We start from the raw sequence: 17,298 nt of genomic DNA on the forward strand, positions 1-17,298 counted from the left end.
GAGTCCTAAGATTCTTTTGAATAGACTTCAATTTAAATGAGTTGAAGAGAATCAAAACCCTTCAATTACATAATTATGGACTTCTAGTTTTTAATCATGATTTAAATAAGTTTAAAGCCATGATATGACTATATAAGATGTTTGGATATGAAGTATAAAGTTTGAGAAAAATCGGATTTAAGTTGGGGAAAAACCGATTAAGGATTTGCCTTGTAATGAAGCTTTTTGAGTAATACATTTTGTGTACTATATGAGATTTTTTTGGGACATATTATATACCAAATTGAAGGTCTTGGAATGTAATTTCCAACGCTCTTAACCGTTCATTCATACGACATCCGGATAAAAAGATATAAGTGTTTGAAAAAGGGCCAATGAGATAGTGCCAAGTAGCACCTTTTTGACTTTTCAACAAAATGGGATATTTACATCCCTTATCTCGTCTCTTTCCCCATTTTTCTAGAGAGCACGACCAAATAACACCCCTAACCTTCCCCTCAAGCTCTCCATAAGGGTTTCCAACAAGATTATCATCCGGGGCACGAAATCAAGTAGCGATAACATTAAAACGATCTCTACGACGTAAGTATCGCTATATTGTCTCTCTTTTTCTTTGTAGTTTGAGTTTTGGAAGATATTTAATATTTAAGAAAATGCCTTATTTCTGTATTTAAGCTTTTAAATATGAAGGAAGGTTGATAAATACATTTCGTAATAGCTAGAACTCACGGGACGGTTATCGGAAGCCGTGAGTTCGAATTATTCGACTTGTTTCGGGCTGTTTTTGGGCTGTTTCGTGTAGCTTTTGGGCTGTATATGTTGCTTCTATTTAATGGAGTTTTTGGAGGATAAATGGTATGGAGAAACACCACGTAATGGCAAAATGATGGATTAGTCATTCTTTGTAATATTTTCGGGGTGTTGGACACTAATATAGTCGTCGTTTTTGGTATGAATTGATTGAGGTGTATTGGGTTGTTGTAAGCTAAATATAATATGGATTTCGACTTGCATCTACTGTATGAGGTAATTATATTGTGTTCCTACAGGTTCTTAAGGTTATCTTGGCATTGGTTAAATTAAATGGATGAACTAGACATGAACTAGTGAATAAAGGTGCTAATTAAGAATAATTGGAGTTGTGGATCATTTTCTTTATTATGGATATATGGTATAAGGCTAGAATTATTGATGAATGACTTCATTATCATGTTAATGATACTATTAAGTTAAAGTAAAAAGTCTATAAGGGATGATATGGGGTATACAGATTCTAATTGGAGCTTGTCACTCGTCGTAAAATAGTTATGACTTGTTGTTGTTGTTGTTTTATGGTGTCTTGTTATTGATAATTATGTATTTCTGGATTTCTCTAGTAATTGTTGTTGATATATGATATTGGAGGAGGCTCTTGTTATAGGGGAGATGCTGCCCGAATTTATATAAACGAGCTACAAGTTTAAGTTGCAGACTTAGCCTTTATTCAACACTGATTTTGAATCTGCTTATGCAATGGTAGATTGAGTTGAGTTGTTTGAAGAGTAGCTTGGGAGGTATTAAGGACTTGCCATGATTAAGGTATGTTAAAGCACTTCCTTATTTCTTTTGGCATGATCTAAAGTGAAATGAATACGCTATTTCATAACGGATCTACTCCTAGAAACTAAGGTTGCCCATGTTGTTCTATCCTTATAAAGTTATTTTAAGCAAGTATGTATGATCCTTGAATCCTATAGAAGCTCATATTGATGGTATGATGTCCATAATGTTAATCGAAGGTGCAACGACCTTAAGTCACTCCAAAAGGTTTAGAACGTGATTCCATGAGTCTAGCATGCATTATATATAGTATCTATTTTACTCTACCGAGCTGCGCTATAGTAGGCCGGGTACGACACCTATTGTGCAACCATTGATCAGTTGGATTTATCGAGCTCCACGTGGCCGGGTACGATTCTACCGAGCCTTATGATGGTCGGGTACGTTTTTACTGAGTCCTCTTTGAGGCCGGGTACGATATGATGATGATGATGATAATGCCTACAGAGGCGTATGTTTTTAAAAGTTTATGCATATATATGTATTATGCATTTCATGTCAGTAGCCCCCAGAGGCACACAGATGTTACAGGTTGTATCTCTTCTATCTCTCTTTATATTACTATTCTTGTTTATACTTTCCTGCCTTACATACTCGGTACTTTATTTGTACTGACGTCCCTTTTGCCTGGGTACGCTGTGTTTCATGCCCGCAGGTCCCTATTGATAGGTTGACATTCCTACGAGTAGGCTATCAGCTCAGCGGAGATGTTGGTGCACTCCACTTGCTCCGGAGTTGCCTATTTGGTCAGTATGCTTTGGATATGTATTGATTGGTATGACGGGCCCTGTCCCGACCTTTATGATTTTATGTACTCTTAGAGGCTTGTAGACAGATGTCAGGTTTATGGATACTTGTATGGCCTTGTTGGCCTATGTGTTGAGTTTACAAATGGTCATGTCGGCCTTATAGGCCCGTATGTCACATGTATAAGTTTGTATATCATTGTTGGGTCGTCATATGTTGAGTATTCCCTTATGTTTTATTCTTGTTATCTCATGACGGGTTTCTGGCTCATTTACTCAAGATAGTATAATAAGAAAAATATGTTATGTTGGTACTCGGTTGAGTAAGGCACCGGGTGCCCGTCGTGGCCCTTCGGTTTGGGTCGTGACAGAAGTGGTATCAGAGCTAGGTTGTCCTATGGAGTATACAAGCCGTGTCTAGTAGAGTCTTATTTATGGGTGTGTCATGCACCACACTTATAAGCAGGAGGGTACAGGGCATTTAGGACTGTCACTCTTTCTTCTTACTCTAGATCGTGTTGTAGAGCTCAATTGTAAGAATTCAAACTTCTAAATTCTATTGTATTCGTAATACAACGATACCTCATCTAAATAGATAGTTGGTATAGATTGAATGTGGTTGTGGAAAAGTTGAGTCAGAGGAACTCGATTTTGCATCATGCTTATGATGAGCAAATGTGGGGTCTTCAACTGATCATGTGTGTACTAAGATGTGTAAGCTTCTTGATAAGGAGTCATAAGGCAAGAATATATATCCACTCGTATAGTAAAAAGGAATAAGTTAATCAGAAAGTAGACACAAGTTTCAACAAGTAAAACAAGCAAGATGATGAAGGGTACGAGGTACGTAGTTAATGAAGATTATCAGTATTTACAATTCAGGCAGAGAAATGTAAGTATTGGTGTTACCTTCAATATTAACGGTAATATATACAATTGACCACACCCATCTCAGCTGTGCCCTATGGGAGCTAACAAATATAGTTTAAAAGAAGGAGGTGATATCAAGATTCAATTCGGGTTAGAGTAACCAAAAATTATGGATGGATTGTTATCATTAACTAATGTATCCGAAGGATAGTGCAAATGTGGAAATAGATCTCCTTGTGAGACACCGAGATGGTGAACTTTAGAATAGTACAATCAGATATGAATACTAGAATATTCAGAAATTTCAGAAGATAGGTAGTGAGATCCTAGAAGGGAAAAATATTTCCCTTAGTATGACTCCAGCCCCGAGTAAAAAAAGGGGAAGAATGTTAGGCATTCCAAAGATCCAGTGAGATAAAGCAAGGGGAGATAAAAGTCAAAGAACATTTTGTTCAAGTTTCAGAATAAAGTGATAGACAAAAATATTATCCGGAGAATAAGAAGAGAGTAAATGAAGCATCATGAGTAAGATATGATATATGGGTAATAACAGTAAATCAAAATATGACACGATGATAGAGTCTATAGTCGAGTGGAGAAAACTACAAGATGTGACAGGCCTTGAGACAATAAATGAGTATAGGCCATAAAGTCATATCCTTATTTCGAGAATGAGTTGGTGACTTCAACGTAATTACCAGGAGGAAAGGTTAGACCCCAGAGTAGTAGAAATTAGTATGGGCTGGTGAACAAGATAAACTGAACATGAATTAGGGACTGAAGGATTTTATAATAGTTGATATCATGTGAATTTCAGAGATAACATTCCGACAATAATGGAATGGACAACAAAAGAATAACCTTTAAGGTTCATTTAGGAAGATGCTTCCCTAAAGCAAGCACGTGGAGCAAAGTTAAGCTTAAGGGACTAAGTGTGCCAGTTACATTAAGTGTCACCCTTGTGCGTAATAAATTCAATTAACCCTGGTATAGAGAGGTTACCGCAAGGCGAGTAAGATGTTAGTGAAAATGTGAAAAAAAATACCATGATGAAGAGGTAACTATGGAATAGTGAATGAGGAACCAGTAAAAGGGTGAAAGGAATGAGATTGCATCTATTCAGATCCTATAAATATGATATGACTCCTGAACATTTTGCAAGCATGACGACGGAGAGAAGCGGTAAGGGTTACGCAACCGATGATATTGATAAATAAGTGCAAATGAACACTTGATACATAAAGAGCCAGTGCGAGAGGTAACTTAAGACAAAGTAAATAACTAAAGAGAGATTACACAGAATATAGATATGAGAATGGACCAACGAGTGATTTGTAGTTGATTCAGGAAGAGCCAAGTTATGGCTATATGTCACGCCCTGAACCTGGGCCTGGACGTAACACGACATTCGGTGCCTGACTACATGTGACCGAGCGAACCAACTGGCTAGCTGAATCAACATGTGGTATCATAACATACTGAATGTGGAAGATAAACTAACACATGCTGATATACCGAAAGTCTGGATGATATAAATCAAAGTGCGAAAATACTAATTCAATTCTGAAACATATTTGTAACCAACAGAGCTTAATATGAAAGTCTGTGAATCTGTCTAACTGTTACTCTAGTCTATGAAGCCTCTATTTGAGTACTGAAAACACTAACTGTATGTGAATACTGAAGACTGTAGCAATGATAATGCCCTGAAAGAACTGGGGATCACCAAATAGCTGGTACGAGAATCCTAGCGCTCTGAATCATCAACCTGTAAATCATTACCTGCATCGCGAGATGCAGGCCCCGGGCAAAAGGGACGTCAGTACATTTGAATTGTACTGGTATGTAAAATAGCTAAACAAAAGAACTGTCAACACTGAAACTGAACTGCTAGCTGATAAACTGATAACTGAACAAGGAAGTAAGGATGTGAATACTCCCTCTTCTGAATGATGAACAACCTGTTTATCTGAACATTAAACTGCGGCCTCAGGCCTAATATGTATATATATATGTGCACAAACTGCGGCCTCGGGCCCAGGTATACGTATACATAACTGCGACCTCAGGTCCAAAATGCATAAAGCATAAACTGCGGCCTCAGGCCCAAATGCAGGTGTTCAACATTACGGAATTTAAATCAGGAACTGAGAATCATACTGTAATATGTGATACTGAAATAATGAGCCATACCGACTTACATGATACTGGTATAGTGAATAGGATTAAACTGAGATGAGTATTCATAATAAGTTGATTTGTCATAACTGAAACTCATAGAATATCGAATGATTATGAAACTATGTCATCTAGAGAATATAAGTTCTACTTCTATTCATGGAACCAAGGCATAATTACTTTCTGAGGAAACTAGTAATGTTCATGATGAATGGGACGTAGGGAGAATCATAGATATTCCCAAACGTAAAGAGTTAGCCTTACATACCTCAATTTGCCCCTTAGTGATACTACAATGATCCACACTACTAAGAACCTTCAATCTACAACAACAACATCCAATGGAACCCAATATTAGTAATAAATTCCATAACTTATGCCATTTAGGCATATTATCAAACACCTTGTAGGTATAGATATTTACACCTCATAACTATAGTGTTGGTTCATCCAACTATCACCATTAACCAACAATTCATTCCACCATCATTCCTAACAAATTTATAACTTCCAACAACATATGTATGACCATCCATTCACACCCAACCAACAAATCCTATCAAATAATCACCTTTAAATCCCTACCATGGTCATGCATTTAAATTGGGAATTTATGACTTCCAATCACCATACCATAAGTTGTAATACTTGATTCATACTCATAATTCCATAATAACACCATATATGTAAGTCTAAGGGTGTAGGATTACCTCTTGTAGACCAAATCTTGAAAGACAACTTTTGGGGTGTTCTTGAGATTTTGAAGAAATCCTATGAAACCCAATCAAAATCATGTTGTAACTAGTGATTGAGAAGTGAAATCACCATGATAACACACTTAAAAACTCACCTTAGGTGTGCAATTGGATGCCTTGGTCGAGTTGGGGGTGTAGAGGAAGCCCTAAGCTTGAGAAATGACTCAATTTCTCTTATTTCCGGTCTTTAAGATATTTAAAACCTTCCAGACGTGCGAGCTCGCGCGCCTGTTCGCGCGCAGGAGGCAGAATACTCAGCAAAAAAGCGCGACTTCGCGCTCCTGTTCGCGCTAGTGACACCTGCCCAGTAAAATGGTCATAACTTTCTGTATACACCTCCAAATGACGAACAGTTTGTTGCGTTGAAAACTAGACTCAAAGGTCTTTAATGTGATAGGTTGTGCATCACAAAAATCATTGTATCCAAGTAGATATACTCGCCCAAAGTGAGGTCTTGTGCATACTCATTTGCAAATTTTCAGCTATAATGAAAATTTTCAACTTGGCTTGGACTTAAGCCTCTCCTTAGACCCCAAATCACCTATAATATGCCTCGTACACTTATTATCATAACCACTCAATTACCATCATGCTAATACTTGTTTAATGCATCCACAACCGATTCAAATTACGGGGTGTTACATTATTTCCCCCTTGGGATCATTCGTCCTCGAATGATGGTCCTGGCTGCAACTACGGCTATCTATGGTCATTAAATGGATGTTATGGAGATATGAGAATACTGAAATATTATGAATACATGATTACTGACCTGTTGAGATACTGAACTGAACTGCATTGACTAAATATTGATCTACCATGAATACATGAATACTGAACTAACATGGATATCTGAATATTGAACTGGCACGAATATTTGAGAATTGAACTAACATCAATATCAAAGTACTAAGCTGGCATGAATATCTAAGTATTGGAATGACATGAGTAGCTGAGTATTGAACGGACTTGAATATCTGAGTATTGAACTGACATAAGTATCTGAGTACTGAACTGACATGAGTATTTGAGTGCAGGAAACTTGAATGTTATAACGTTACACGCAAAATACTGGTTGTACCACCACTAATTCTGGTGGCAACTCCAACTCATAAGCTAATTGACTGATCCTTTGCAAGATTCTATATGACCAAATATAGTAGGGACTATGCTTTCCTTTCTTCTCAAATCTCATAATGCCTTTTATAGGCGAAACTTTCAAAAACACCCAATCATCAACTTGAAACTCTAGGTCTCCACTTCTCCAACTTCGAACCAACCAATTAGTGATCTACACCTTCCCCCACACTTAGCTTCGTACGGTGCCATCTTGATACTAGAATGGTTGGTTATTATTAGCAAGGCCAATAAGAGGTATGTGATCATCCCAATTACTTTTAATATCAAGGAAATATCCTTAATTGATTGAACAATGCGCTCTGCCTGGCCATTTTTTTTTAGGATGAAAAACGTGTGCCTAATCATTTATGAAAGAACTTCTAAAAGTTCATTTTAAACTGAGCACCACAGTCCCAAATGACGGACCACAGAGTCCCATGTAATTAGACGATTTCCTGAATGTATAACTTGGTATAATCTTCGGTTAAATCTGTAGTCTTTACTGGCAAGAAATGTGCTGACTTGGTAAGTCGATTTACAATCATCCAATCAAATCATGCTTTTAAAATGAGAAAGATAATCTCGTTTATAAATTTCATATTTACCATCTCCACACAAAATATGTGTATTCTGTGTTAAAACACTAGGCTTTCTGCTGCTCGACTTTCACTTGCTGACAATTAAAACAATTGGCCGCAAGTCTGCGACGTTCTTTTTCATGTAGTTCATCTAATCAATCTCCTTGGTCATGATGCATATTTGGGGGACTTGGATGGAAATAATACCAATAATTATATGCTTCTAACATGATCTTCCCTTTTTAAGTCCATCTATGTCTGGAACACACAATCTTGGTACCTCAAAGTACCATCATCTCCCCCTTATTCGAAAGCCATCAACTTATACTTGTGAATCTCCTCTTTCAGCTACAACAAGTAGGGATCATCAAACTATTTCTCCTTCACTTCGCCTACTAAGGGGGAACAAGTCATATTCTAGACAACAACTCTGTCATCTTTTAGAGTCCGAAGTCGAACTCCTATCTTGGCTGGTGAACTTCTTTTACCAAAGTTCTCTTATCTACCGCAATCATGAGTTATACTTCCCACACTTTATCTTCTTAAGAACTTCCTGAAAACACTTATAGAATTGTTGTGAGCTAAGTCTTTAACCAGTACTCCGAAGACTAGAGTCTCGTGCAATGGCACTACCCTCGTGATACATAACTGGGCATGATTCTATAGCTTTCTGTGATCATTTTATCATCAATAACTAAACTCGGCGATCATTCTACTCACTTTGTTTTTCTTACACTTGCTAGACATAATCCGTGTGGTAATTATATAATTTTCCCTCGTTACCGAATTGATTTTCTTTTCATATCCCATGCTACTATTCGAGTTTCAGATCTCCAACTGGACGTATTGAAAATTTTCACATCACCCCTTAGACCACAGGTCTTATACTTGTGGATCCTTCTCATTTTACTGGGATCCAAATAACTTTCCTTATTCTCTGCAATTCTTTGCACTCTACGTCAATGCCGACTCATCTTCAAACTTACTTCTGAGAAATCTTTCTTACTAGGAAAAATTAAATTATTCACGTAACAGAAAGCTAATGTATTCACATCTATAATATACGATCTTAATAATTTAACTCTGCTCACACTGTCAATCCTGGAGAAACCACATTACGATAATTCCTAAAGGCTATTCTTCTATAGTTTGTGCTCTCACTGCTAGCTAATATTTTTTTCCCACTGCTACTGTACTTCGAGTTTAACTTAAACTCTTTGGGTTCTAACACACATTCGGTATTTCAAACTATCATCCACTCACTAGAGTTAACCTGGCTAAGTGAATCAAATTGTACCCCTACTAGCTCTGCTGAAAGTGCTAATTCACTGTATCAACTCAAAACTTACTTACTCTTCTTTTACTAACCACCTGCTAGCATCATATTTTCTTCTCCTGCTTTGAATAACTAAAGTGAAGCATAAGGTTACTCCTAAATTCCCTCATCATCTGACCATATTTTTTTGTCGCACACTATCATTTTTTTGAACTATGTACATGGATCACACTTAGGGAAATTCATCTGTCTTAAACAAAATTAGAATATGTAACTCCAAACTTTCTATATAATATAAAATCATATCATACTATAAACATCCCGGGTAATCATTTAGTCACATAATCTAAGGGGGAATTGCCATATCTTTTATCTTACACCAATAGCTGCTTCTTATAGTAACTTACTAACGTGGTACTTCTAGTTCTGATTTGAATAAATATGAACAACTTAAAATCATTCCCTGAAATTCACTACTGGCTGCTCTTAGTTCTCATTGCATACATCATATCATCTAGTCATTTGCATGAGATGCACGAAATCACATCTTTGGTAATAACAAATGTTTTGACTCCTAGGTATTTTACCCTTAGGCTCTTTTCTGTCAAAAACTATAGTGACCAATGTTGGAGTCTGACATCCAAACTATCATCATCCAACTTGTGGCTCCATTTCCAAGAATTAAAAGAAATTGTTCTCTGAGGTAAAACACATACGAATACACTACCATGCACAAACTTATCCTTCAAAGTATACCATCATCTGATAAATCACTTCTTGCACCATCCGGTGAGTCTTGGTCTTAATCCAGACCTAAAGTATGCAAAGGTTTCGCTATAATCACTATTACTTACATTTTCTTTTAGCATCCATATGCATCACCGTATACTCACAAGTCTCCAAAAATTTCGATACACTGAAAATCGGATATTTGGTAAACATATAACTAAATACTGGAGTACTGAATAACCATAAACTTGCTAACTGAGAAATTACTGAAAGAATGTATAATTGGTAACTAAGGTAAACTGATAACCATAAGACACGATAACTGCTTTTGTACTTTCTGATAAGGTTATGCTCTAATCTATAACACTATCCATTGCATCCCACTTTTTACATCCTCTAAAGTCTCGTATTTACCAACCTGTACTCCATAATTATACCTCAATGGGAAATTATCCTCTCTAGGACTTTAGGTTTCTCCTGCGTATCGCTTGGGCATCCAATACATTTGGAATTCGATAGGAAGAAAAGGTTACCTATTGCTCTAAGATTCATGGCACGATCTAGAGTAGAAAAAAATGAGACAATCCTAGATGTCTTGGTAGTTAACCGTTTATATGAGTGGCCGGCACACACATATAAAGGAAACTCCACTAGACACAGCTTCATAGACTACCTAGGACACTTGAACCTAGGGCTCTGATACCAAGCTTTGTCACGCTCTGAACCTGGGCCTGGACGTAACACGACACTCGGTGCCTGACTACATGTGACCGAGCAAACCAACTGGATAGCTGAATCAACATGTGGTATCATAACATACTGAATGTGGAAGATAAACTAACACATGCTGATATACCGAAAGTCTGGATGATATAAATCAAAGTGCGAAAATACTAATACAATTCTGAAACATATTTGTAACCAACATAGCGTAATATGAAAGCCTGTGACTCTGTCTAACTGTTACTCTAGTCTGTGAAGCCTCTATTTGAGTACTGAAAACACTGACTGTATGTGAATACTGAAGACTGTAGCAATTATAATGCCCTGAAAGAACTGGGGATCACCAAATAGCTGGTACGAGAATCCTAGCGCTCTGAATCATCAACCTATAAATCATTACCTGCATCGCGAGATGCAGGCCCCGGGCAAAAGGGACGTCAGTACATTTGAATTGTACTGGTATGTAAAATAGCTGAACAAAAGAACTGTCAACACTGAAACTAAACTGCTAGCTGATAAACTGATAACTGAACAAGGAAGTAAGGATGTGAATACTCCCTCTTCTGAATGATGAACAACCTGTTTATCTGAACATTAAACTGCAGCCTCAGGCCCAATATGTATATATATATATATGTGCATGTGCACAACTGCGGCCTCGGGCCCAAGTATACGTATACATAACTGCAACCTCAGGTCCAAAATGCATAAAGCATAAACTGCGGCCTCAGGCCCAAATGCAGGTGTTCAACATTCAGGAATTTAAATCAGGAACTGAGAATCATACTGTAATATGTGATACTGAAATAATGAGCCATACCGACTTACATGATACTGGTATAGTGAATAGGATTAAACTGAGATGAGTATTCATAATAAGTTGATTTGTCATAACTGAAACTCATAGAATATCGAATGATTATGAAACTATGTCATCTAGAAAATATAAGATCTACTTCTATTCATGGAACCAAGGCATGATTACTTTCTGAGGAAACTAGTAATGTTCATGATGAATGGGACGTAGGGAGAATCATAGATATTCCCAATTGTAAAGAGTTAGCCTTACATACCTCAATTTGCCCCTTAGTGATACTACAATGATCCACACAACTAAGAACCTTCAATCTACAACAACAACATCTAATGGAACCCAATATTAGTAATAAATTCCATAACTTATGCCATTTAGGCATATTATCAAACACCTTGTAGGCATAGATATTTACACCTCATAACTATAGTGTTGGTTCATCCAACTATCACCATTAACCAACAATTCATTCCACCATCATTCCTAACAAATTTATAACTTCCAACAACATATGTATGACCATCCATTCACACCCAACCAACAAATCCTATCAAATAATCACCTTTAAATCCCTACCATGGTCATGCATTTAAATTGGGAATTTATGACTTTCAATCACCATACCATAAGTTGTAATACTTGATTCATACTCATAATTCCATAATAACACCATATATGTAAGTCTAAGGGTGTAGGATTACCTCTTGTAGACCAAATCTTGAAACAACTTTTGGGGTGTTCTTGAGATTTTGAAGAACCCTATGAAACCCAATCAAAATCATGTTGTAACTAGTGATTGAGAAGTGAAATCACCATGATAACACACTTAAAAACTCACCTTAGGTGTGCAATTGGATGCCTTGGTCGAGTTGGGGGTGTAGAGGAAGCCCTAAGCTTGAGAAATGACTCAATTTCTCTTATTTCCGGTCTTTAAGATATTTAAAACCTTCCAGACGTGCGAGCTCGCGCCTGTTCGCGCGCGGGAGGCAGAATACTCAGCAAAAACGCGCGACTTCGCGCTCCTGTTCGTGCTAGTGACACCTGCCCAGTAAAATCGTCATAACTTTCTGTATACACCTCCAAATGACGAACGGTTTGTTGCGTTGGAAACTAGACTCAAAGGGCGTTAATGTGATAGGTTGTGCATCATATAACTAATTGTATCTAGGTAGATATACTCGCCCAAAGTGAGGTCTTGTGCATACTCATTTGCAAATTTTCAGCTATAATGAAAATTTTCAACTTGGCTTGGACTTAAGCCTCTCCTTAGACCCCAAATCACCTATAATATGCCTCGTACACTTATTATAATAACCACTCAATTACCATCATGCTAATACTCGTTTAATGCATCCACAACCGATTCAAATTACGGGGTATTACATTAGCTCCCCTTTGGGATCATTCGTCCTCAAATGATGATCCTGGCTGCAACTACGACTATCTATGGTCATTAAATGGGTGTTATGGAGATATGAGAATACTCAAATATTATGAATACATGATTACTAACCTGTTGAGATACTGAACTGAACTGCATTGACTAAATATTGATCTACCATGAATATGTGAATACTGAACTAACATGGATATCTGAATATTGAACTGGCACGAATATTTGAGAATTGAACTAACATCAATATCAAAGTACTAAGCTGGCATGAATATCTAAGTATTGGACTGACATGAGTAGCTGAGTATTGAGCGAACTTGAATATCTGAGTATTGAACTGACATAAGTATCTGAGTACTGAACTGACATGAGTATTTGAGTGATGGAAACTTGAATGTTATAATGTTACACGCAAAATACTGGTTGTACCACCACTAATTCTGGTGGAAACTCCAACTCATAAGCTAATTGACCGATCCTTTGCAAGATTCTATATGGCCCAATATAGTAGGGACTATGCTTTTCCTTCTTCTCAAATCTCATAATGCCTTTTATAGGCGGAACTTTCAAAAACACTCCAATCATCAACTTGAAACTCTAGGTCTCTATGCTGCACACTCGAATAGGACATTTTGGTGGCTTTGAGTTTTCTTCAAACTCTCTTGAATCAACTTAACTTTCTCTATAGTCTGATAGGCCAAATAAGGTCCTAATAACTCCAGTTCTCCAACTTCGAACCAACAAATTGGTGATCTACACCTTCCCCCACACATAGCTTCGTACGGTGCCATCTTGATACTAGAATGGTAGGTTATTATTAGCAAGGCCAATAAGAGGTATGTGATCATCCCAATTACTTTTAACATCAAGGAAATATCCTCAATTGTTTGAACAATGCGCTCTGCCTGGCCATCTTTTTGATGATGAAAAACGTGTGCCTAATCATTTCTGAAAGAACTTCTAAAAGTTCATTTTAAACTGAGCACCACAGTCCCAAATGACGGACCACAAAGTCCCATGTAATTAGACGATTTCCTGAATGTATAACTTGGTATAATCTTCTGTAGAATCTGTAGTCTTTACTAGCAAGAAATGTGCTAACTTGGTAAGTCGATTTACAATCATCCAATCAAATAATGCTTTTAAAATGAGAAAGATAATCCCGTTTATAAATTTCATATTTACCATCTCTACACAAAATATGTGTATTCTGTGATAAAACACTAGGCTTTCTGCTGCTCGACTTTCACTTGCTGACAATTAAGACAATTGGCCGCAAGTCTGCGACGTTCTTTTTCATGTAGTTCATCTAATCAATCTCCTTGGTCATGATGCATATTTGGGGGACCTGGATGGAAATAATACCAAGAATTATATGCTTCTAACATGATCTTCCCTTTTTAAGTCCATCTATGTTTGGAACACACAATCTTGGTACCTCAAAGTACCATCATCTCCCCCTTATTTGAAAGCCATCATCTTATACTTGTGAATCTCCTCTTTCAGCTTCAACAAGTAGGGATCATCAAACTATTTCTCCTTCACTTCGCGTACTAAGGGGAAACAAGTCATATTCTAGACAACAACTCTGTCATCTTTTAGAGTCCGAAGTCGAACTCCTATATTGGCTGGTGAACTTCTTTTACCAAAGTTCTCTTAGCTACCGAAATTATGAGTTATACTTCCCACACTTTATCTTCTTAAGAACTTCCTGAAAACACTTATAGAATTGTTGTGAGCTAAGTCTTTAACCAGTACTCTGAAGACTAGAGTCTCGTGCAATGGCACTACCCTCGTGATACATAACTGGGCATGATTCTATAGCTTTCTGTGATCATTTTATCATCAATAACTAAACTCGGTGATCATTCTACTCACTTTGTTTTTCTTACACTTGCTAGACATAATCCGTGTGGTAATTATATAATTTTCCCTCATTACCGAATTGATTTTCTTTTCATATCCCATGCTACTATTCGAGTTTCAGATCTCCAACTGGACGTATTGAAAATTTTCATATCACCCCTTAGACCACAGGTCTTATACTTGTGGATCCTTCTCATTTTACTGGGATCCAAATAACTTTCCTTATTCTCTGCAATTCTTTGCACTATACGTCAATGCCGACTCATCTTCCAACTTACTTCTGAGAAATCTTTCTTACTAGGAAAAATTAAATTATTCACTTAACAGAAAGCTAATGTATTCACAGCTATAATATACGATCTTAATAATTTAACTCTGCTCACACTGTCAATCCTGGAGAAACCACATTACGATAATTCCTAAAGGCTATTCTTCTATAGTTTGTGCTCTCACTGCTAGCTAATATTTTTTTCCCACTGCTACTGTACTTCGAGTTTAACTTAAACTCTTTGGGTTCTAACACACATTCGGTATTTCAAACTGTCATCCACTCACTAGAGTTAACCTGGCTAAGTGAATCAAATTGTACCCCTACTAGCTCTGCTGAAAGTGCTAATTCACTGTATCAACTCAAAACTTACTTACTCTTCTTTTACTAACCACCTGCTAGCATCATATTTTCTTCTCCTGCTTTGAATAACTAAAGTGAAGCATAAGGTTACTCCTAAATTCCCTCATCATCTGACCATATTTTTTTGTCGCACACTATCATTTTTTTGAACTATGTACATGGATCACACTTAGGGAAATTCATCTGTCTTAAACAAAATTAGAATATGTAACCCCAAACTTTCTATATAATATAAAATCATATCATACTATAAACATCCCGGGTAATCATTTAGTCACATAACCTAAGGGGGAATTGCCATATCTTTCATCTTACACCAATAGCTGCTTCTTATAGTAACTTACTAACGTGGTACTTCTAGTTCTGATTTGAATAAATATGAACAACTTAAAATCATTCCCTGAAATTCACTACTGGCTGCTCTTAGTTCTCATTGCATACATCATATCTTCTAGTCATTTGCATGAGTTGTACGAAATCACATCTTTGGTAATAACAAACGTTTCTGACTCCTAGGTATTTTACCCTTAGGCTCTTTTCTGTCAAAAACTATAGTGACCAATGTTGGAGTCTGACATTCAAACTATCATCATCCAACTTGTGGCTCCATTTCCAAGAATTAAAAGAAATTGTTCTCTGAGGTAAAACGCATACGAATACACTACCATGCACAAACTTATCCTTCAAAATATACCATCATCTGATAAATCACTTCTTGCACCATCCGGTGAGTCTTGGTCTTAATCCAGACCTAAAGTATGCAAAGGTTATCACTATTACTTACATTTTCTTTTAGCATCCATATGTATCACCGTATACTCACAATTCTCCAAAAATTTCGATACACTGAAAATCAGATATTTGGTAAACATATAACTGAATACTGGAGTACTGAATAACCATAAACTTGCTAACTGAGAAATTACTGAAAGACTGTATAATTGGTAACTAAAGTAAACTGATAACCATAAGACACGATAACTGCTTTTGTACTTTCTGATAAGGTTATGCTCTAATCTGTAACTCTATCTATTGCATCCCACTTTTTACATCCTCTAAAGTCTCGTATTTACCAACCTGTACTCTATAATTATACCTTAATGGGAAATTATCCTCTCTAGGACTTTAGGTTTCTCCTGCGCGTCGCTTGGGCATCCAATACATTTGTAATTCGATAGGAAGAAAAGGTTACCTATTGCTCTAAGATTCATGGCACGATCTAGAGTAGAAAGAAATGAGACAATCCTAGATGTCTTGGTAGTTAACTATTTATATGAGTGGCCGGCACACATATATAAAGGAAAATCCACTAGACATGGCTTCATAGACTCCCTAGGACACTTGAACCTAGGGCTCTGATACCAAGCTTTGTCACGCCCTGAACCTGGGCCTGAACGTAACACGACACTTGGTGCCTGACTACATGTGACCGAGCGAACCAACTGGCTAGGTGAATAAACATGTGGTATCATAACATACTGAATGTGGAAGATAAACTAACACATGCTGATATACCGAAAGTCTGGATGATATAAATCAAAATGCGAAAATACTAATATAATTCTGATACATATTTGTAACCAACATAGCTTAATATGAAAGCCTGTGACTCTGTCTTACTGTTACTCTAGTTTATGAAGCCTCTATTTGAGTACTGAAAACACTGATTGTATGTGAATACTAAAGACTATAGCAATAATAATGCCCTGAAAGAACTGGGGATCACCAAATAGCTGGTACGAGAATCCTAGCGCTCTGAATCATCAACCTATAAATCATTACCTGCATCGCGAGATGCAGGCCCCGAGCAATAGGGACGTCAGTACATTTGAATTGTACTGGTATGTAAAATAGCTGAACAAAAGAACTGTCAACACTGAAACTAAACTGCTAGCTGATAAACTGATAACTGAACAAGGAAGTAAGGATGTGAATACTCCCTCTTCTGAATGATGAACAACCTGTTTATCTGAACATTAAACTGCAGCCTCAGGCCCAATATGTATATATATATATATGTG

At 37.0% G+C, this 17,298-nt stretch overlaps 1 long non-coding RNA gene across 1 annotated transcript; it reads left to right on the forward strand.

The window, feature by feature from the left end:
• Positions 1 to 454: 454 nt before the first annotated feature.
• On the forward strand, positions 455 to 2,569 carry LOC107789658 (uncharacterized). The gene is made up of 3 exons (XR_001648891.2): positions 455 to 582; positions 1,520 to 1,578; positions 2,255 to 2,569. It is a non-coding gene; the product is annotated as an uncharacterized LOC107789658 (long non-coding RNA).
• Positions 2,570 to 17,298: the final 14,729 nt, after the last annotated feature.

Source organism: Nicotiana tabacum, chromosome 1 (genome assembly GCF_000715075.1).
Source record: "Nicotiana tabacum cultivar K326 chromosome 1, ASM71507v2, whole genome shotgun sequence".
Taxonomy (NCBI): domain Eukaryota; kingdom Viridiplantae; phylum Streptophyta; class Magnoliopsida; order Solanales; family Solanaceae; genus Nicotiana; species Nicotiana tabacum.